Raw genomic sequence first — 23,463 nt, forward strand, 5'->3', positions numbered from 1 at the left:
TTGGGCTAGGATAAATCAAGCTAGAAGCAGTCCATGAGCTAAAATGAGTGTGACGCTCCTGCAGTAACTGATCACCTACACACAGCTTGAACTGGATTGCCAAAAGGGTTGAAATTACATACAGAGTAAAGAGAGTGGTTCTTATATACAGAACATGCCTCATTCACCCATTCATAAAAGCAACTTTTCTGTGTTTTTTATCACACTCTGATGAATGCATCAGAAAGCAATTCAGGGTTCAGTATCTTGCCCAAGGGATGCAGCCAAGGACTGAACCACCAACCTTCTGATTAGTGACCTGCTCTACCTCCTGATTAACAGTGCACTGTGTGAATTGCCTGTCTGTGTGAATCTCAGGTGCTACTTGTTGTTTTCAGGTGAACACAAAACTTCACAAGACAAGAAGCTGTGGAGTAAACCAAGTGGAGGGGGGTGGCCCAAGGACATCGACCCTGCTGACAAGAAACAAACCAGCCTTTTCAGGAATAAGGTCGAAAAGGACGAGAGCTACATCAACAGTGTTCTGCAGCTGTGCAGAGTAAGATTCAAATGAATCCACAGCAGTCCACCTAGTCTTACTATGATGCATGCTGTCTGGTTGGAGTTCTGGGTTGATGCATGTTGGCTGGATGGTTGCTGGCTTTATGGATAGTTGGGTTAATGCAGGTTTGTTGGTTGGATTGATATTGAATGGATACATGTTGTTTATGGATGTTGTGTAGCCCAGGGTTACAAACAGATAAAAGTTAGAAACCTTTTGTTAGAATTATTACACAAGTTGTTAGTGCATTTAAGTTAAAACATTCAAAGCTAAAAGAGCAACACTGGTTACGCTGGTGAGGCTGCTTGGCTCTACACTTGCTGTAGCTGTGCCTCTGACGTAAGAGGAACATTGTTGCTGTTGAAGCAGAGAAGCAGGTGAAAGCGTAATGTGTCTTTTGTTAGCTAGTAGATCTGGAGACTTGAAGCTCTTTCCTTATAAATACACAGTGTTTGCACTAACAGTTACAGCTGCTTAAATGTTAAAGCTGTTCACTTGGTAAACAAATGTCAAAGATTACAGTTCTATGTGATTAGCTAACTGGTGCTGTCTAAACTCACACTCCTTTGTGTTGGTGTTTTGGTTTGGAAGTTGAGTTGTTGTTGTGAGTTGAAAGCAAATGAACATGCATGCCTATTTGCACTGAGTTGTTTTAAAGTAGTGTTTTTGTTTACCACTGGTGTTATTAATTGGTATAATGAATAGAATATAGCGAGTTTGCTGCCTTAAAGGAGCAGTATGGATTAGATCTATGAAACGAATTAATTTAGTTTCACAATCGGTAAGGACCATATTACTATGTAACATAAAAAAATGAATTTGATAGTTGTACAACACATTAGAAAAAAGAACTTGCATTTAAATGTATTGTCCTTAGTTCCTTAAGCAGCAATTTATGGATTATTGGTAGCATGCGTGTGAAGTAATCGAGTGGTGTCGTTATAGCAATGTGGCCAAATATCGCATCAATCACAGCAATCACATCAATCTGTTCCCAAAGTCAAGGTGTGTGTCACGTGTCACGGGGTGGAAAGGGACAAGTTATCTAGGGTTTTTTACTATGCATGTTTTGCTGTGTTTTACCTTTTCAATATTTTAATATTGTACACTGGTTTATTTTTATGAGTTTTACTGCATGTTTTTTATGGTATTTATTTGGTGACTTGTCCTGGAAAGACTCCGCCCCTACCTGATTATAAACCTGATCACACCTGGGAGGTCACAGAGGCCAATAAGAGGGCCTGGCAGACCATGGAGAAAGAGGCTTGAGAGACGGGCAGGCGTGAGTGGTGTCAGGCGGCGGCGCCTGCAAGCCCGGAGGGCTGGTGGAGCTTGGCGTTCAGGAGAGGAGGATACAGTGCCAGCAACACGGAGCGAGCGGTCCGACTGCTGCAGCAACAGGAGGCCAGATTACGTGTCTGCAGGGAATTAGAGGCGGCGAGGCGGGCCGGTGCCGATTGGCGGTTACAAAGAAGCGGCGGGCAGAGTTAAGAGCTCTGCCCACCCGGGGTAAGTCTTTTGACTTGTCCCCTTTAATGAATTATAGCTGCCTAAAAGAATAGTGACTACCGCTGCCTTCCTTTCTTTAGCGCACCGGGGCGCAGAACGCGGAGAGGAAGGCGAGGACGCCGCCGGGTTTCCCTCCTGCACCGCTTCACTGGATTTTTAATTCTTAGTGACTCTTATACACTCAAAGTGAAATTTGGTGGTTTATTGCATTTACAAGACTCTAACATGTAATTTGAACACAATGAATTTATGTTTCTAAGGTGAACGTAATAAAATCATATAAGATCTACATGAAATTCACCAACTAGCACCTCTTAAATTCTTGTTGATATGACATGATAAAATCTAACAAGAGTGGTTAGCTGCCTTAAAGACTCGCGATATCACAAGATCACGTGAGATTCTAAACAAGAGGCAGGAAAGCACATGGTTTGCTCCACAGTCATCTTGGAAAGGTAAGAGTGAATCTATCTTCATCCATCTTGATGAAAATACTTTTTGCACAAAGGTATCATTAGTTTGTCGATTCTTTTCAGTTCTATTTATTCACATTTGTTCTTTTGTTGTTGTTGTTGTTGTTTTGTTTTTTTTAATCTGTTTATGCCATTCTAGCTAGCTAACACGGCAGCACGGTGGTTAGCACTGTTGCCTCACAGCAAGAAGGTCCTGAGTTCAATTCCAACATCAGGCCGGGGTCTTTCTGTGTGGAGTTTGCATGTTCTCCCCGTGTTTGCGTGGGTTCTCTCCGGGTACTCCGGCTTCCTCCCACCGTCCAAAGACATGCAGCTTGTGGGGATAGGTTAATTGGATAATCCAAATTGCCACTAGGTGTGAATGTGCGAGTGAATGTGAGTGTGAATGGTTGTCTGTCCCTGTGTGTTAGCTCTGCGACAGACTGGCGACCTGTCCAGGGTGTACCCCGCCTTTCGCCCTATGACAGCTGGGATAGGCTCCAGCGCCCCCCGCGACCCTGAAAAGGATAAGCGGAAGCGAATGGATGGATGGATGGATAGCTAGCTAACACATTAGTGCAAGAATATAGCACAATGTCATGCTAGCATGATAGCCTAATATGAAAGACTTAGCTACTCCAAATATAGATATTGTTTATAACTTAAACTCTGCACATAAGCTAGTTTGGCTCTACCACAGAGACTGTTGTGATAAATTTACATTTTACGTGTGGGTTGTTGAAATTTGTAAGTTGCAACTGATGGAGAGTGGTTTATTTAACAACTTGTGTTTTTAGTACACTGAGGAGGAAAGACAAAACATGAACAGATATGTTTTCCTGTTTTGTTTTTTGTTTTTTAAATTAAATATTTTTCTACTTAAACTTAGACTTGCAGTTCCCTCCTGTAAAGATAATAAATGTTTAATCTTATCAGGTGGTGAAAGGTCTGGAGAGCTGGCAGGCCCGTTCATCAAATTCATGGTGAGCTAATATTTTTCTTAAATTATCACATTCCCATGTTAAAAATTTAATATATTCATTTGTAAGTGACATAGTTTTGAGACCAAGAAAACATTGCATTCTGATTTTATGTACACATCATCTAAACTTTCTTGAATTGGGGGTATGGCATGATTAAATTAATACAAAGTAAAAAACAATATTAGAATGACAGAATTGTCTAAAATGCATGAATACTATTTGAAAAGATTAAGACTGTAAAACAATAGCCTCTGTATTTCTCACAAATTCCTGGTAATTCAGTTAAAAGTTCTTTAATCCCACTGCTAGGTCGTTGAGATGGATTTCCGTATATATTTGTCCCCCCCCCCCCCCCCCCCCCCCTCCCCTGTGTACTGATGCTGTTGAAATCAGAAGAGAATACATCGCCAAAGGTCTTTGCGTGTACCTGAATGAAGATCCTGAGCTGGTGAAGGATTACCTGGTATGTTAACTTGCCTGTATCCTTAACTAAGGAGATGATCAAAGATAAGCTTGAACTACATGCAAAAAGTTTCAGGGGATGGGGTTTTCCTATAAATTACCGGTGGCTGTAAAAAAAATAGCTTTTAAAATGGGAAAAGTAAGAGCTTTAAGTTTCTCACTGGATACTACACGTAGGGCTACTCGATTATGGCAAAAATGATAATCACTATTTTCACTGAAATTGAGGTCTCGATTATTTGACGATATTTATTTAACCCTTTAAGACCTACTATAGAACAAAGTCCGCCAGAGCTTATATTATTTTTTTACATGTTATAGTGCCATTGGGAGCATTTCAAGTTGCTATACATCAATACAACTGTTATAGCCCATATTTTAATAATATGTATGCATTAAGTCCATAGTAACTACATTAAAATGGAGCACTGTAACAAAAAATAATTTCCCCCAGGGATCAATAAAGTATTCTGATTCTGATTAATTGCAAAAAGTGCAATAAACTACAAAAAAATTGAAAATCGTTTTTTACATATATTTCTACTTGGAGAAATTTAAGAGGTTTATCCCTCAAAACTTTAAATGCAAAAAATAGTTTACAACAACAGGAAATTTATTTTGAGTGCCTTCATAGTTTTATTTTGGAGATAAAGCAATTTTTATATACTGCAGGGAAAACAATCCTATGATTCAAATTTGCAAAGAAAACAGCATGTGCATCAAAATAAACTATTTCCAGCAGTGCAATATGAGTTCTAAGCATCCCAGAAACTATTCAGTAAAGTCTAACATGACTTATAAAAACACCAGTATAGGTGTTTAAGGCCTACAAGTAAAAAAACTACAGTTTCCGCGAAGATGACGTCACTTCGGGTTTCTGGCAGGAAATGGCGGACGTGCGATAGTTCGCGCTGACGTCTGTTTCAATGTGGGAAGTGTTGCGAACAGCTGATCAAATCGGCAAAGCGTGTTTCTGGAATATTATGTGTTTGTTCCTGCTAGTGCGTTTTGTGCAATTTTTGCAACCGTGACCTAGGACAAGCTGATAGCATAAGATGTAAGTACAACTCCTCTGGTTTCATATGCAAAAAATTATTGCGCTAGCTTACGCGGTTCCGGTTCTACAGGGATTTAAAAATAGTTACGCAAAACGGAGCATGCCCGCTCTGACTGTAAAGGTTAACAATAACAATGTATTGAATAATGACTTTAACAAATAATATAAAATAGTGTGCAAATACTGATAACAGTGCAAATGTTTGCAATATAAGAAATAAATGTAAACATCTGTTTAGTGAACTTTGCAGTGGTGCAGCTACAACACCGTAGCAAAGTTTACACACGATGTCTGACTCGGCGAACCCATAATGTTTCCACACCACTGAAGTTTTTTTTGTTTTTGTTTTTTTTTTTTTACCCCTCTTTTCAACCAACGGCAGTCACTCTCCTCTCCAAATAACTTCTGCTTAGCTTTCCGAGCTTCCCTCGGGTCCTCTTAATTGTTGTGACGCGTGTTGGAAACAAGAGGTGCGCTCGATTTGCCACACGGAGCAGCGCGAGAGTAAAGCACGAGGGAGGGGCTAATAATCGGCTCAGTCACTTTTAATGATCGTTGAAAGCCCAGATCGTAATCGTGATTAAAATTCGATTAATTGAGCAGCCCTAACTACACGCAGCATTCTTGAGTGTTTTATACTATCATTATTATAATATCATTATAACAACCTCATTCATACAAGATTTTTATGTAACATTTACACTTCAATGGATGTATCAGGAGCAACTTGGGGTTCAGTGTGTTACCCATTGATAGTTTTAGTATCAGATTAGAGAAGCCAGGGATTAAAGCAGTAGACAACTTGCTCTACCTCCTGTGCCACAGTCACCCCTATCACAACTCAAGATTTTGAAAGACAGAACATTGTTGAGGTATTGAATGAACTTCTCTTGAGTGAGGAAAAATATCGGGCAGTCATTTTTGATTACATTTACATTATTATAAGGCTTGAATGAATAAAGCTTTTAGGTATTTTACATTAATGTAAAACAGATGTACTTTTAAAACTGTTTGCAATGGACATTAGTGAGAAATCATTATCTTTTTTTTAAATTTGTTTGTTTTATTGTCACAGGAAGTTGATAGAAAGCATGGCCACTGCCATAGCAGAGACAGTCTTTGGAATCTGTGTCATTCGGTCAGAGGGTGCGGAGCCAGCGATGACCCTCAGGATGTTATGATTGTTCTAGAGGGGGTGGAAGTGATGGGTGAGTTGGGCAATGTAGTTTTTGCAGTGACAATGTTGCTTGGTCTGGTCTATTCACTGAACCTGAAATTTGCTAGAAATTGGAGAAAACAAAAAGATGTGTATGACAAATTTGTATTTACCTTTTAGATGTAATAGTGAAATGTATGTTAACCAGACTCTAGACTTTGTTAAATGCTCCAAAAAATTACTCTTTAAATTAACTTCAAATAATCATGGAAAGAATTTCCATGTGATTAAAGTGTTTTCTATTAGCATTAAAGACTTGTGTTGGAATAACTTAATTTGTATGAGTTGGTTTAACTCAATTAACTTAAGCTGGGACCAAATTTAGTAAATTAGTTGGAGAAAACCTGAATTGAGTTGGAACAAAACTCTTTGTTGGATCAACACTATTAAAATATATTGGATCAAAATGCAGTAAATACATTGATGAATCAATCTTTAATTAAGTTGGTCCGACTTGAGTGCATTAAGTTGGAGTAACAGAATTGCATAATGCTAAAATAAAGCAATTTAATCACGTGGAAATTCTTTCCATGATTTTTTTTTTTTGTTCATTTAAAGAGTTGTTTTTTTGTTTTAGTGTACCGTGGCGGACGCCACTGGACTTTTAATGTTGTGTTTTATTGATTTTTATTGTGTTGTCCCCTGGCCAGGGTTGTTTTAATTCATTTTATATTTTTAACTATAAATATCAATCTGTCAATCCTTTCCGTGGCCGGGTGAGGTTTCCCATGTTGAGTCAAATTAAGCCGCAGGCTCCACAGTTTTTAATTTGTGTGCTTTCCCTTGGCGACTCCACTGCTCTGTCCGTTTGGAGGAAGGTTTCCCTCCTTTAAAAACACTGTGGAAAAAATAAAATCACCTTTGCTCCGTTACACACGCAGGAGCGAACCGCAGCCTTGGGCTGTATATTTTGCCCCTTGGTTTAATTTCCAGTGGTCTTTGGCTATTGCATTGTGCATTAGCATATGCGAAGGGCCTGTCCCCCAGCTCCATCTGTCCTCCTCAGAAATGGCAGTAGTGGCCCTCTGATGCCCTCTACCCAGTCGGTGTAGAATTACCTGGCAGACATTGTAAAAACAGCCCCTTGCTGCTGCTGCTGCTGAAGGTTGAATGGCACTATTTGGGCCTCCCCCAACAGAAAAAGCAAGAACTGCGACTGTTCTCGCTCCCATCGGCTGCTCATGGTGCATGGCAGTCCGCAGCTCTCTCCTCCAGGCCCCAGCGTTCCAACTGAAATAGGGGAGGCATGATTGAACAATGGCTGCCAGCCATGCTGAACCCACAGCACCACCCCTAGATGTTGCCTTGCATGGAGGGAGAATAAATAACAGACTGTGACACTTGCACTTCGATTAGTTGATTAGTAGTGTATGATAGCAATAAATCAACAAAAGGATCAATGAGTGCATTTCTGGCTCTGGTCACACCCCTCATTCTATGATGTCATTCTAATGGTATCATGTTGTCCAGGTCATGGAGGATGCCATCAGACTGAACAATGCTGTGGACACTCATCCGGAGTATTTTAAGGATGAGGAGGAAGTGGAGGAAATTCAGGAGTCACCATAAAACGCGAGGTTTTTTCTGCCCTTTATCCCCGTCCCTCTTCTCCACTGTTTCTCCCCCCTCTTCCTTTCTCCCTTTTCTTTTCCTCATTCAAGTCAGTCCCGTATCTAGCGAGTGAAAATAAAAAATATAAAAAATAAAAAATAAGATGCAGCAATTTTACGAGGAAAATACTAAAAAACGAAGACAAAGCCAATGCTGCAGACAGAAAGTTAGAAGAGGTCATTGAAATGTATGATTCCAAAATAAAGCTTAAGAGAACAGTAAAAAATAGTAGTGTGGCCGTCAATGCGGTTAAAGAACGCGAGGAACAACATCAATCCTCGCAGTGTGGATTGAGGGTCTTTTGACCTGTAATACAAAGTTACAGGACCAAACTGCTCTCTCATCTGTTAAATCTTCAAATGGGCAAAGCAAGTGAAAATAAACCATAAAAGATGAATCAAATAGACCATTACGGCAAGGCTGGGATGGTCAATTTGGTAAAGTAAATCCGTTGGGCATCTTTTCTCGCCTTCAGACAATAATTCTGATGGCCAAAGAACCAAACGGGACAGGCAAAAAAAAAGAATAAAATGCACTTGAGTTTGAAGTTGAGGAATAACTCAAAAGAAGCTATATGACAAGGGAGTGAATTATGGAAAAAAGAAAAAGTGATTGAAGTAGTTTTAAAAGAGTGACTTAGGAGTGCCCTCGTACTGAGTGATCAAAACCAGTGATCACTGTAGAAAGAAATAAAATAATTTAACAAGGTGGTAATGTTTGAACATGTATTTGTCTTGTCACAGCAACTTATTGAGAGATGACTGTGTGTGTGTGTGTGCGCCTCTCTTTCAGGAGAGGAAGCATAGCAGATTTGGATAGGAAATTTATAGTTTAGTGTTGATACGTTGTTGTAATGGGGTTATCTTATGCTGAATCTAAGTATGTTAAAGTGCATAAAGGGGGCGATTGTTGTGTGCAAATTGTGTGGTTTTAACAAGACTTTCGGTGTATTGAGGAGGTGAAATTACATGAGTTGACCTGGGAGTGTCAGGACTCTGGTGGCACAACTTTTTGTTTAAGATTTTTGAGGTTGTTGTGGAGATGGGTTGATTCTGTCAGTTAGGTTTGGGTTGTTTTTGTTTTTAATAGAGGGAGTTTTATTAAACATGGACGTCTAAGAAGGGGCCCATTATTTTTGTAACAGTGCACTTAAAGAAAACCTGTCAGGTGCTTTGAGCTAATAATCAGCTCTTTTTTTTCTCATTTTTGTTCTAAGCAGGCCTGCAACAGTGAATAACAGCGGTGACAAATTCTCGGGAGAGCAAATATAAGGTGGGCTTTCCAGATTACAACTGGCTGAGGAGAAGGCTACCAGTGGGGACCTGATCAGATTGAAAGTCCCTGTCTAAAAGGAGGTATGGGTTCCCCAAGCGAATTCGGTCAGATAATGGGACCCATTTTAAAAACAAAGATTTGGCAGAGGCAGAACAGAGGCTGGGGGTGCAACACACGTTTGGAACTGTGTATCATCCTCAGTCCCAAGGGAAAGTAGAAAGGATGAATCTAAATTTGAAGAACAAAATTTGTGCTCAGACGGGGCTAAATTGGGTCGCATCCCTGCCCATTGCATTAATGATCATAAGATGTTCTGTTAACCAATCCACAGGCTTCACGCCGTACGAGCTGTTGACAGGACGACAGTTTCCAGGTCCCTGGACGGCAGTCCCGGCTGAAGAGAGTATAAAAAGTAACAGAACGCATGCAGAATATTGGAAAGAATTAAAAGCTCTTGTGTCTAGTTTCACACAACAGGTTGCAGCAGGAGTGACCACGGTGGACAGGTCCGACGCCAAGGTGGTGTGGCTGAAGGTCATCAAGCGAAAGTGGAAAGACCCGAGGTGGACGGGGCCATTTGAAGTGAACGCTCGTACCACAACAGCAGTCCAGTTGAAGGGGAAAGGCCAGACCTGGTTCCATTGGTCTCAATGTGCAGTGGCAGACGAGAGCTTGGTGGAGACAAGCTCATCCCCAAATAGTCTACCTGGGAAGTCGAAGAAAGAAGAGAAGGATCCGGGGCGTCTCTTCACTCAAAGAGGAGGTGCCAAAGAGGCGTGAAGCGTGATAGGCTGGGGCTCCAGCCTAGAGTTAGAGGAGAGTAGGGGAACCAAAACCATGGGCTTGTGGGGAGATTGGAAAATAACTGGGGTGTTGGCGTGCGTGAGTGTTCTAATGTTTCTTTGTTTTTTGGCAGACAGGTGAATTGCCCAGACGCAGAGGTCTACCCGCTTCAGAGTCCAAATTGATTGCGTTGCCAAGGAAGGTTAAGCGTGAAGTCTCAGGTAAAAGGGATGAGTGCCTCAGCATATATGGTGGACTAGAATTAGACTATGTTAATGGGTCCACCACTTCATTCACGTTTGATTTGTGCAACGTTTTTATCTGTAAGGGAGCTGACAGTAGCTGGAGGGGATTTAATGTGTGGGTGTGTTGGGATTATGCTGTGAACACATATTGTGAAAGGGGAAGTCGTCCTTATGCCAATTGGTGTCGGAACTGGGATCAGGTAAAAGGTTACACTGGGGAAGATTGGGAGGCGTCAGAGCAGGGGCCAGAGAATGAGCTAAAACTTCAGAGAGATTATAGTCCGGCCCAGAATCCATTGACCTTGTCAATGGGGAACTGGTGGCGTCAAAATTCCTTATATTTAGTTCTGGGTGTGGAAACTGTAGGGATAGATCCAAAAAGGTTAATAAAAGTTAATTTTCTTAGTAAAGCTAAACCAATGAGGCCTGTAGTAAGGGACAATGGGACATCACTGATAAAAATTAACCAAAACTCAGATAGGAAGGTAGTTGCAGTTGACTACACTCGCCTGAAAAGATTTAATTGAACGTGCCACCGGATTCAGTGACAGCAATCTCTGGCTGGATTGGGTGGCTCAAAATGCTAGGGAACAGCATGTAGATGATTGTGTTGCCTGTGCTACAGCTAGACCTCGTTTGTTTACTGAGCCTGCGCCTCTGTATCCAGAGGATGAGTGGGGTTATAATTGCATGTTGAGATTAACTAGAGAAGCTGTGGCCACGGGTGACTGCATCACACTGTCAAGTTTATATCCACCAATTGACAAGCGTACGCAGACAGGTTCATTCATACCTAAACAAAATAATTACACCTGTTTTGAATTTTCTACGGACGCCGTGAAATACACTCTGGGAGAAATTGACCCTAGTTGGTGTGAGAGGACGCTCACGGGAAGGACCACAAATAATGTAAGTGACCCAAACACCATAATAGGTACATGGGCTAGAGGTGGGTTGTATTATTACTGTGGACATCACACCCTTTTGGTGCATGTTCCTTTGGGGAGTGTGGGGACATGTGCTATGGTGCGGTTAGGAGCACCATTGATGCTAATAGGGAGTAGGGTAAAAGCCATTCCACAACATGACACGCGTACATTGACAGTCAGATGTAGGAGACGCATGTTGAGGGAAAGAAGCACAACGGGTACACAGATTTATGACCCGAGAACTGACTCGCCTACCTGGATTGACTCGATTGGAGTTCCCAGGGGAGTTCCTGATGAATATAAATTAGTTAACCAAATAGCAGCAGGATTTGAAAGTGTGTTCCTATGGATAACTCCAAATAAAAATGTTGATCGCATTAATTATGTTCATTATAATTTGCTGAGGCTCTCAAACCTTACCAGGGACGCCATGGTGGGCTTTGCAGAACAACTGGGGGGGGGACATGCATGTTGTTTTTCATCTGCGGTGACGCATATTACTGGTCATCATATGTATGTTACACCCCAAGTATTGTTCGGGGAAGATCGCCGCTGTTTGAGTGATCGTGCTCTACTTCTCCCCCCCCCCCCCCCCAATATATATTTCAATAAAATCCTTGTTTTGACGCACCTTATTGGGACTTTGTAGTCGTTTGTCTTTTCTTCAAAATACGAATCGGGACAATAATAGCGAGTCAATCCGGTCCAAAAGCATAAAGAACTATTTTACTATGACAAATAAAACAAATGAATGAGCTCATTTTGCTGAGAGTGGAGAATCTGATTACTTGCGCGGGAGGCTCCACTATTAGCAATACCTGGTGTGAATACATGGTGTGGATGTGTGTGTGACTGGATGAAGGTGGGGATGAATAAATGTGGACAAACCACTTGCCATGCCAGCAAGAGAAAGGGTTTGCTTTGCTTTTGCCATAAGCAAGGGGAGTGGAAGGCTTAATTCTGGCGATGTTGATTTTGGGTTGCTGATGTTTGCTTTGAGAAAATTTCTGTTTTATTGACTGGGGTTAGATTATGGTATTATAGTATATTGTTGGGAGAATGCTAAAGGGGAAACATTTTTTTGATATAACTCATGTTACCATTAACTGAAGAAACACATGACTGATAACTGTTCTAAGTTTATTTTTATAACACAGATTGGATCATAAAGGGGAAAACTGAGTATGGAATGTGAAGTTCAGGTTTTGTTTTTAGGAAGTTCCAAGGATGCAGGCTGTGGATAGAGCCGGGAGTTCGAAAAGATGTGACATGATGATTAAATGGATTTCATTCCTTAAAGACAGGTTTGCAGGGTCGGAGCAAATATACCTGAGAGGAGGATTGCTGAGGTGTTTTGAGGGATGATATGACTAACTGTATTTTTCTTTTAATTTCCTAAGCTTGGGTGGAGCATTTTTAGTTTGACACATGAGATGTGTCAAAAAAGGGGGAATTTAAGGTTTAATTTGAAATGGGTTTTAGGATTATTTTATAACTTTTGGGGTTTTTGATCATTTAGATATGGTAAAACTGAAGCAGAAATTGTTACTCTAACGGTCCTAGGGACAGAAAATGGTCCCGCCCGATCAGCGGGCGAAGCCGCTGCTGCACGCCGGAAATGAGGCTTCATTTCCCGCAGGTCTGTCAAAGCAGCCCGCTGTTGCTCTTGCTGTTTTCCAGCCCCGGGTCAAATGTGGAGCAAGGGCGCCACCCGGTGGACAAATAAAATTACAATTCTAAGGCCTCTTGTCCAAAACAAAAACGAAACCTAAGCCGTCACCCAGATGTTAACGGTAATAATTCTGCAGTGAAAAATAGCGTTTATAATGGCTTTCAATGGGGCACAAATCGACCCTAAGCCCAATAGTGTAAGTTTATTTGTAGCTTAGCCACTGAAGCTAATTGAAGGAAGTCGGACTTGAATTTTGAAATAAAATCATATCAAACTTTTTTTTTTTTTTTGGAGAATTTGGCTATAGTCCATTCAACACTGTGCAAATGGCATGTAATCAAAATTTGAAAATAGCCACAAATCGACCCAAGACCCTCCAGGGGTAAGGAGCAAAATGAAATAAAAAGGCTATACCAAAAACGGGTTATAACATGAAATGTGAGTGTTAAAATGAAGTTGGTGTTAACACACAGGAGTTGTTTTTAGGCAGCATTTAGCTATGATAAAATGTATGCATGAGTAATTGCTTATATGCTTAAACTTAATTGATTAAAATGGTTGTTCTCTCTTGGATCTTTTAGTAGAATAGGCGCTTATAATGATTTTCTTGTGAAAGGTGACTTTAGATCAGAGTTAAGGCACTTGCAGCAGCGACAGTTTTGTGTACAGGATGTTGATGATCAGATAAGGCGAGCAATAGGAAACATGCAGGGACGTGAAAGCAGCGCTTAAAATGATGAGTAACGTTGAAGAGTGTATATATATATATATATATATATATATATATATATATATATATATATATATATATATATATATATATATATATATATATATATATATATATATATATATATATATATATATATATATATATATATATATATATATATATGTGTGTGTGTGTACAAATACAAGTCAATAAGTCAAGAACATAATTAGGATCATGCTTTTGATTAAAGAGTCCCAAACATAAGTTAGGGAGGCGCAGGAAAAGCTGTTTTGTTTCCTTTGCAGAAGATCTCGGCGACCACAGGGGGGTGAGGATCCTGGAGGCCCGAGGCCTGATGGACCACAAGAGAGGGACGCAGAAAAAACCTAATCTTACGCATGGAGTGTTCTCAAGTGGGAGCTGGCATTTTATTATTGGACCACCTAGATGACATGAGGTTGTCTGATTTGCTGAGCCAGAGGATGGATGTCAGAGAAATGAAACAAGTAAAGTGTAGTGACCCTCTTTTTAGGGAAAGTGGGTCAAAAGAGGGAGTGTGGAGATCAGGGAAATTATTTTGCTGCTATTGTTAATAATCATCATCATTACCATTGCATTAATAATATAATCTACAGCACTGATATTGCATTCAGATGTTTAAACATATTGGCACCCAATTAGCCTTTGTTACAGGTGCAGTTATAACCAATTTAAACTGAGTTGAATCTATAATAAATGCTTTTGATTGAATGCTTGTTATAATCTTAAGTGTGTATGTGCTGATTCTGTTGATTCTGAGTACACTCTGTGCAAAGTCAGAGTGACAGGAAACTCCGACTACTCCCCCCACGCGTGTGTTCATTAAAATCAATTGTTTGACCAAGCTCTTCTGGACCATGGTTGTTTTTACTCTCCTTCCTCAATATTTGAACTCTTAACAGTTGTCAAGTATAAAAGTTTTGCACTCTGTCACGGTCTCGATGTCTGCCCGGCCGGCTCCGCAAGGTTACATATGTTTATTGTGTTGCTGCTTTCTTCCACTCGTCATTCTGCCTGGGCGGAGCTCAGGCCCACGCACCTGTCTGCAATTACGCTGCAACGTGTCCTGTCTGTATGGAGCCTGAGAGCTGCCAGAGTAATAATGTAGATACAGGCCTCTTTCTCCTTCTGCTGGTGTTCATGGTTTTATTCCATTGATGTTGCTATCATTTGTAAATATATTTATTTGGTGTTATTTTATCAATTTTCTACTACTGTCGTTCATGTATTTAATTTTTTTTGTATTTAAATATGATTTTTTTTAAAGTAATGCTGCGAGATGGACAGTTAAAGGTTTCATTGAATAAAAAAAAAGATTTAAAGATGACTGGTGGCGGAAGCAGAGCACAGACTGTGAGAATCTATCGCCATCGTGTGGTGCAGAGATATATTTCCATTGAATTTAGACTACGAAAGCTTGGCTCACAGAGCAGCTGCAACACGAACAAAAAACATTAAATAGCAACATATTATATTATATTATAGTGCAAACAGTGCAGGCTTCAGCTCTGGGGAAGAAGCTGTTCCTCAGTTTGGGTGGATTCTGTCACTCACAGCGTTGTTAGCCCTCTTGTGCGCGCAGACTGCAACCCCCCCCTCCCCTGCCCCCCCACTGTGCGTTGCCCTGATATCTGCAGTGTGAGGTTGGATCGCTCATTTTCATCCCCACACTGATGCCACTTATTTCGGTCTTTGTTTGACATAAAAGGGCATATTTGTCACTTTATTGCAACTATATTTGCACTCTTGAGCTCCTTCATTCACTGACTGATTATAAAGTTATTACTTGCGTTATGTATTCATCCTTTTGAACATAATTAATGAAGCCACATGTAATCACTAAAATTTGTATTTTGGGTACAATAAGAGTTTCAGATGGAATGCTGTTTTGTTTAAATTTCACCAACTTGCTGATGCCCACGGTTGTGAGTGCAGCTTCTTACTGTACATGGGTGGATGGTTGTAAATCACATCACAGATGCCAAAAACCTCTCAAACCAAGCCCTCTTGCCGGTGATGCTGTGCGCAACCTCGTGACAACCACATGACTGATACTAACTCCTGAGCTGACTGTATGCTAACATGCGCCACAAATAAGGGTCATATTTGGATTTAAAACAATCACCGAGAAGCTTCCACTGAATGCTACTTTCCCCTGCATGACACTGAAATCATTAACACATACTAACCCTCACTTATGCTCTTCAGTTTTCTCAGAAATGGATTAAGCCTACACCTAAACCAACGGATATGTTCACTGACTTTTTCTCTTAGTCTGGAAATACTTAGTCAGCCCATTACGCAATTGAATTGATTATCATGACCCTCACTAATAGCCACTTACTAAACTAAGAGTAATGTGCAAAACCCATTAGCCAAAGTAGTATAAATATTTTAACTTTTAGCAAATCCAGCAGGTTAATTAAGTGATTTCACATCATATGTTCAAACAGCTTGTCAGTTTTTAATATATCCCATGTACGCATACTTAAGCTTTAAAAATAAAGAAAAGTGCAATGACCTGATAGATGTTTGCTGAAAATTGTGGTTTACATCAGCACCTACATTAAAATACAAAGACCCTGTTTTGTGTGAGCTGCTCGATACCATGAAGCAAGACCTCTGAACATCTCAGTTTTTACACACACACACACACACACACACACACACACACACAAGTGCAAGCAAATGGTGTTTTATATGCTGTTGTCTAAAATATTATAAAATAAACCGTCTCTTTTTATATGTGGGGGGGGGGGGGCACTCAAAAAACGGAGGGGACAGGTTGGCACCAGAACACCACAGGTCTGCCCCGAGATGAGTGTGAAAATGTGATTATCAACAAGCCCACCTGGACTTCAGTTAGGTCGCACGCTTGTCCAGAGTTCACTTTGTCTTCAAGCGTTTTAATTTAATCAACAGGGGAGCACACAAAGAGGTTTATGGACACAAACTGGGAGAGGTGGCATGCTCAGTTGATCAGTAGAATACCACACTAGACTTTCTTCCAGGACGGTTGAGGACCCTGTTGTGGGGGCGAAGCTTGGGTCCAATGTTCCCTCTAATTTTTCATGTGTCTGAGCGAACACACAAACTCTCTGAGCGGTCCCTTGGACCACTGTGAGCAACAGCAGGCGTGTGCACTGTGGTCACGTCAGCATTGAATCCATCCAAGTTACATGGTTTATTAAAATAATCAAATTACAACATTTAAATTTATGTTAGACTTTTTTTTAATTAACTCCTTTAGCCCACTTACAACAAAAATTTAAAAAAAAACTTGTTCATGACCTGTGTAGTATGTTAACACTATTGGAAGTAAAAATAACTTGAACTCCAATTTTGAAAACGCAACTTTCTTTTTTAAAAAAAAAAAAAAAAAGCTCTGACTTGTATTATGAGTATGAGTCTGTGGTCTGGGAGAGAGTCCTGTAACTCTCTGTCTGCAAAATACAGTATATAATGACCAATGTTGGGCAATTAATTATATAATTACGTCTTCAAAAAAGTAACTGATCTATGCAAACAAAGTTTTTTGCAGCTGTTTACTTAAAATGCAGCCAAGGCGTTTTTTTAAATAAACATTTCAAACTATTTACAGAACAATCAGCTGTTCTGCATCAAATTTGATGCCACACAAATTATTTGTGCCACTCCAAAAATAATTTCAAATCAAAATCAAATCAAATCACTTTTATTGTCACATCACATGTGCAGGTACATTGGTACAGCACATGTGAGTGAAATTCTTGTGTGCGAGCTTCACAAGCAACAGAGTTGTGCAAAATACAATAATGTAAACAAGCAAAATACAAGAATGGCTACATCTGAAACTAATAAATATATGTACAATATATAATAGTATATGCATTTCTGGATGTGTATACTAAATATTTTTCTACGTGTGTGTGTGTGTGTGTGTGTGTGTGTGTGTGTGTGTACACATATTTTACAAATTAAATAGAGTCAACAATAAATAAAATATATAAAAATATACAGAGTTGAGACATGTGCAAAACAGTGGCGTTACTGTACAGTATGGAGTGCATAATGTTAAAGTTCCAGTAGTGAAGCTGAGGTGTCTATGAAGTGTTCAGCAGTCTGATGGCCTGATGGAAGAAGCTGTCTCTCAGTCTGCTGGTACGGGACCGGATGCTGCAGAACCTCCTTCCTGATGGAAGCAGTCTGAACAGTTTATGGCTGGGGTGACTGGAGTCCTTGATGATCCTCCCCGCTTTCCTCAGGCACCGCTTCCTGTAGATGTCTTGGAGGGAGGGAAGCTCACCTCCAATTATCCGTTCAGAGCACCGCACTACTCGCTGGAGAGCTTTGCAGTTGTAGGCGGTGCTGTTGCCATACCAGGTGGTGATGCATCCAGTGAGGATGCTCTCAATGGCACAGTGATAGAAGGTCCTGAGGATGCGGGGGCTCATGCCGAATCTTTTCAGTCTCCTGAGAAAGAAGAGGCGCTGCTGCGCCTTCTTCACTGTTTTGTTTGTGTGTACTGACCACGTAAGATCCTCAGCCAGATGTACACCAAGGAACCGGAAGCTGCTCACTCTCTCCACAGCAGCGCCGTTGATGGTGATGGGGGTGTGTACTTCTCTGCACCTCCGGAAGTCCACTATCAGCTCCTTTGTCTTTGCGACGTTGAGTGTGAGATGGTTGTCTTGACACCAGTGGGTCAGGGCGCTGACCTCCTCCCTGTAAGCCGTCTCATCACCATTGGTGATAAGACCCACCACTGTAGTGTCGTCCGCAAACTTCACAATGATGTTGGAGTTGTTAGTGGCTGTGCAGTCGTAGGTGTAGAGTGAGTACAGGAGAGGGCTCAGTACACACCCCTGTGGGGCACCAGTGTTCAGTGTGATGGGGGATGAGGTGATGCTGCCCAGTCTGACCACTTGGCGTCTGTCAGACAGGAAGCTAAGGATCCAGCTGCAGAGGGAGCTGCTCAGTCCTAGATCCTGCAGTTTCCTGTCCAGCTTCGAGGGAACGATGGTATTGAATGCTGAGCTGTAATCTACAAACAGCATTCTCACATACGTGTCTCTCTTCTCCAGGTGTGACAGGGCAGTGTGTAGTGTCAAGGCTATGGCATCATCAGTGGACCTGTTGTGGCGGTATGCGAACTGTAGAGGGTCCAGTGACCGAAGCATTTGCTTACGATGGGGGTCAGGGCTACAGGTCGCCAGTCGTTCAATGAGGAGATGGTGGAGGATTTGGGTACAGGGACGACGGTGGCCATTTTGAAGCAGGCTGGGACTACAGACAGAGAGAGGGAAAGGTTGAAGATGTGCGTGAACACTCCAGCCAGCTGAGCCGCGCATGACTTGAGGACGCGGCCGGGAATCCCGTCCGGACCAGTAGCTTTGCGTGCGTTCACCTTCCTGAAGCACTTCCGCACATCCTCCTCAGACACAGTGTGCGCACTGACGTCATCCGCGGTGCGCACACTGTCCGGTCTCATGGTGTTCGCTGTGTCGAATCTAGCGTAGAATACGTTTAGATCCTCACACAGAGAGGCCGTGGTCTGCGGTGTGCTGGTTTTCCCTCTAAAGTCTGTGATCGTGTTTAGTCCCTGCCACATACTCCGAGGGTTGTCGAACTGTTGCTCCACCCTGTCCCTGTACTCACGTTTGGCTGCTTAGATAGTCTTCCGGAGTTGGTAATGTGCGTGTTTGTAGTCCGATGTGTTCGCGGAGGCAAAGGCGGTGCTCCGTGCCGCCAGTGCCGCGCGAACATCTCCGTTAATCCAGGGTTTTTGATTTGGGAAGGATTTAACTGTTCTGGATGGGACGACATCTTCCACGCATTTCCTGATAAATCCGCAGACTGAGTCTGTGTACTCGTCAATGTCCCTAGCAGCCACGTGAAACATTTCCCAGTCCGCGTGATCAAAACAGCACCGCCCTCCGGGTTGGAGCTTCCTGTTTCAGCTTCTGCCTGTAGGCGGGCAGGAGCAGGATGGAGCGGTGATCTGATTGGCCGAATGGGGTGCGGGGGAGGGCTTTGTACGCATCCCGGAAAGAGATGTAGCAGTGGTCGAGTAGCCGGTCTCCACGAGTGTTAAAATGGATGTGTTGGTGGAGTTTGGGTGAGACTTTCTTCAGGTTTCCCTTATTAAAGTCTCCGGCTGTGATAAACGCTGCCTCTGGGTGTGCGGTTTCCTCACTGCTGATCGCGCTGTACAGTTCCCTGAGTGCTCGGTCAGTGTCGGCTTGTGGGGGAATGTAAACAGCCGTAATAATCACTGCTGTAAATTCCCTCGGTAGCCAGAATGGCCGGCACTTAATCATCAGGTACTCCAGGTCCGGTGAGGTCCAGGTCCACTTATGCTTACTCCAAGCACCGCTGCGAGTTTGGCCGTCAGTGTCAGTTTTCGGATTCGCCTGCTGAGCTGCTGGTGGAGATCCACCCGGACCCAGTGGCGTGTCTAGAAAATTTTTGTTGGGGGGCCAGGTAGGGGCACAGATTTGGAGAAGGGTGGCAGATGTAATTGGCAGATAATGTTTTAAAAAAAAAAATCTACCAACCGTTAACCATAATTCAATAATCCTATAAACCTAATAACCGAATGCGCTTTTAATTCTTATTAGAATGAGATTTTAACCACTATGGTGCAAAGTTTTTAGATACTGCGTTGATAAAGTACAAGAGATACAATCAGTGCTTTGTCAGTGTTTACTCAGCATTCAAGGACAGCAATATTTGCATAATATTTTTACTGACATATAGTGCACATATGTTTTGGGCAAAAACATTTTTGAATATTAAAATACGAACATTTGTAACAAAGAATTGACAAATTAGCCAATGCCAATGCAAAACCAATGCCTATTAAAAAAAAGAAGATAATCTTCTCACAAACTGGTGTTTGATTTTGAAACAGGAAAAAAGTGGGGAAACAACTGAAAAGACTAACATTTGAATAAAACCTGAAAGCAAGTAAATACTTTCTATGCTGCCTTATGGTAAACTTTGGTAATATTGATCAAGAACAACACTGGCTGATGATGAAATACAGTCAGCTGGCATGGTGACACTGCCAGTATTAACCTGCAGGGCTGGACCGGGACAGAAAATCAGGCATTTTGACTAGAGACCGGCCCACCAGGTATTAAAGCCATAAAGACTTTGACTGAAAACAAATGCTGTTGTGACAGTGATGTACACTGTCTTGTTGGTATATGTATGATTTCTATACATTTTACGTCAGATAAAAACTTTGGTTGTAAGATTTAGATAATTATTTAATAAAAGCTAGATATTTTAAATGAGAATAAGAAAGAAAAGTATTTCTTTGTGCCCCACCTTTCCCTGTTAATGCCCTACCTGGCCCCCTGGCAAAACTTTCCTAGATCCACCCCTGCACAGTTGCCAGCTGTCAGCTACATAAAAAAGGATCCTGGTGTTATTTGTGTCTCAGAAACAGTTCATAACTTCCCTTCAACTCATTCATGTGAACTAAAAGGTAAACCTGTTTCTCCATCACCTGTTCAGCTCTGATGATTCAGTAAGGACATCTCCTGGTTTCATCTTCATGTTTCCCTCTCACCACATATCCAAACCGATATCATGACCAGCAGCTTTTACAGCTGTGACTCCAGCAAACATCAGCTGATACTAGAAAGTAATATCAAATAAATTCTAACAACAGCTGATCAAGCTTAAATGTGCTGCTGTTGTTTAGCGCGACATCTGCTGGTTTCCTCTTTCTGGCGCAAAGTGGGCGATAAATAAACAAGGGAGAAAAGCCAATCAGCTGATCATTGATCAGTTTCATGATTGAAGTAGCAACAGGAGAGGCAGGGGAGAGGATGAGAGGAGAAGAGGCAGCTGTGCAGCGTAACGACAGAATAACTCCAGCTTTGTGTCTTTTTTTCATTATAGCGAAAGTCCGGGACAAACTGTGTTCCTTCTCAGCTCAATACGAAACGTGTAATATTTTCTCTGAATGAGGGACCATTCCATTTTTTTAAAGAGCCGTTGGCAACTCTACTAACTAACCTTATGAATAAAATAAAGTTCACTATCAGTAACGTCATAGCACCCACCCAGCTGTATATAAACTCTGTCAAGCTGGCTAGAACCAGTACTAGTTATTGCAACTGAGGGTAAAAAGTCAGCACAACGAAAATAAACTCCACCTAAACTTGGTTTATATCTGACCCAGATAGACTGCAGGTCATAACTTCTTACCTGAAGTTCAGTTCACCTGACACTCGGACTGGCGGTGTTCCAGATCTACTGGCGTTTAGATCAACTGGCGTTGGTCGAACAGATGTGTGGCAGTCTTGCGTTTCAGGAGCTGCTACCGACAAACCAGCAAAAAAACGCCAAATGTGTCATCTGTGACACTTGTGAGGTTATCTCAAACACACTCCGTCAGTCTTGATGCTGTTGAACAACAAAATGTTTAAAATGTGGCGAGTTTATCTGGTGATATCCTCATTCGCGACGCGATCGCGAAAACAGCAAACAATTAACACCACGCCGATGTTGTTCACAGGACAGCAAGAGTAAACGATCGGGAGACTCTTGTCGTCGTTATCGTTCCGCTCGCACGGTTTATTTCTCCGATTTCAGCGTTTTTGCTTCACAACTACAGCGAGCAGTTTACTTTGTGCACTAACATGGAGTCGAGTCAACCAGCGCCACCTCTGGCCAAGTGCCACAGCCTACAGCCAGATCAACCTGTGACACACATCTGCACCACGTTTGAATTCGTGTCATGCACATTTGTACCTTTCAACTGTGTCTGTTTAAATCACGGGCTTAAAATGGACCTGATATCAGGACAGGAAAGGGACATTACTGAACAGGGTTGCTTACAGTTCTTTTGTCTTTTTTCTTATTATTTTCTTTTGGGACTATATAGGAAATTGGACTAGAATGATGTTGCAGTTTTCAGCCAATCATTTCATTGACCCACAGATTTAGCCTAGGCTACCTTTGTTTTGTTTTTTTTATCACCCCCCTTTTACAACAAATACCAGTAAAGCAGAGGTTGTAATTTATTTGCCATTATTCAGTTTTGGTTTTGCAAATAATCTGAATGAGCCTCTGTAGTAACTCAGAGGGTGACTGATATCAGGAACTTTCTAAACAATGAATCAAAGCTAGAGATGACTTAAGGCTTTCAGGATGACTTTTAAACACAATGAAGGATTCCCCTGTAGGCTACCAATCACTAATAGTATTGTATTTGCTAAGTGTGAGCTGGTTGGTGTCAGTTTATCTATGCAGACGAGGCATTACCTCCTGGGTTTCCACACTACCTGTCCCTCTGGAGGCACAGACAGCTTTGGGTGGGGCTGAGACTTAGTAAGGTGGTGGTGGTTTTTGAGTTTGTTAATGAGGCTATGCCACCCAGTAATCTGTGTGTTCCTCATTGAAAAGTGGAATTTATTTGGAAAAATATTTCAGTACATTATACATCTGTGATTTTAATTTGTACATTTTTCCTTTTAAAATTGCTTTGTCCACAAAACAGCAGCCATTGATCAGATCAGAAACAATATTATTTACTTGTGTATCCTTTGACAGGTATGACTGGTGGATTTTTGTTGTTTGAAACAGAAAAGCTCTGATTGTGTCAGAAACTATATTTAGATTGAGCACAAACGTTTGACTGTCTGACTAAGAAAGCCTCACTTATTTTTATGTGATGCTATATCGGTGCACTTCTATTTTGAAGGCGACACATCTAGGTTATTGTCTGTGAGCCAGTCACATGCTTGTGTTTGTAAATTAACACCCATTTGGGCTAAAAAAAAACAAAAAAAACAACACTTTTTTTTCTTTATTTATTTATTTTTATAATGTAGCACAGTACTGCAACAGCAACTCTCTGGGTGCTCCTGCTAATGTCTCCTGGTGTTGTGCACAGTACTGGGCCAGAAAACTTGGCCAGTGGAGCCCACCATGAGTTGGTTTTGGAACTGTGTAATGTAGACCTGACCATAGGGACTGAT

General features: G+C 41.5%; 1 long non-coding RNA gene across 1 annotated transcript; it reads left to right on the plus strand.

Annotated features, from left to right (window-relative positions):
- The first annotated feature begins 1,908 nt into the window (after window positions 1-1,908).
- LOC145428301 (uncharacterized) lies at window positions 1,909-8,362 on the plus strand. Its single transcript, XR_013908577.1, has 6 exons — window positions 1,909-2,050; window positions 2,131-2,505; window positions 3,439-3,485; window positions 3,882-3,948; window positions 6,080-6,212; window positions 7,691-8,362. It is a non-coding gene; the product is annotated as an uncharacterized LOC145428301 (long non-coding RNA).
- Window positions 8,363-23,463: the final 15,101 nt, after the last annotated feature.

Source organism: Astatotilapia calliptera, chromosome 4, assembly GCF_964374335.1.
Source record: "Astatotilapia calliptera chromosome 4, fAstCal68.1, whole genome shotgun sequence".
In the NCBI taxonomy this organism is placed as follows: Eukaryota; Metazoa; Chordata; class Actinopteri; order Cichliformes; family Cichlidae; genus Astatotilapia; species Astatotilapia calliptera.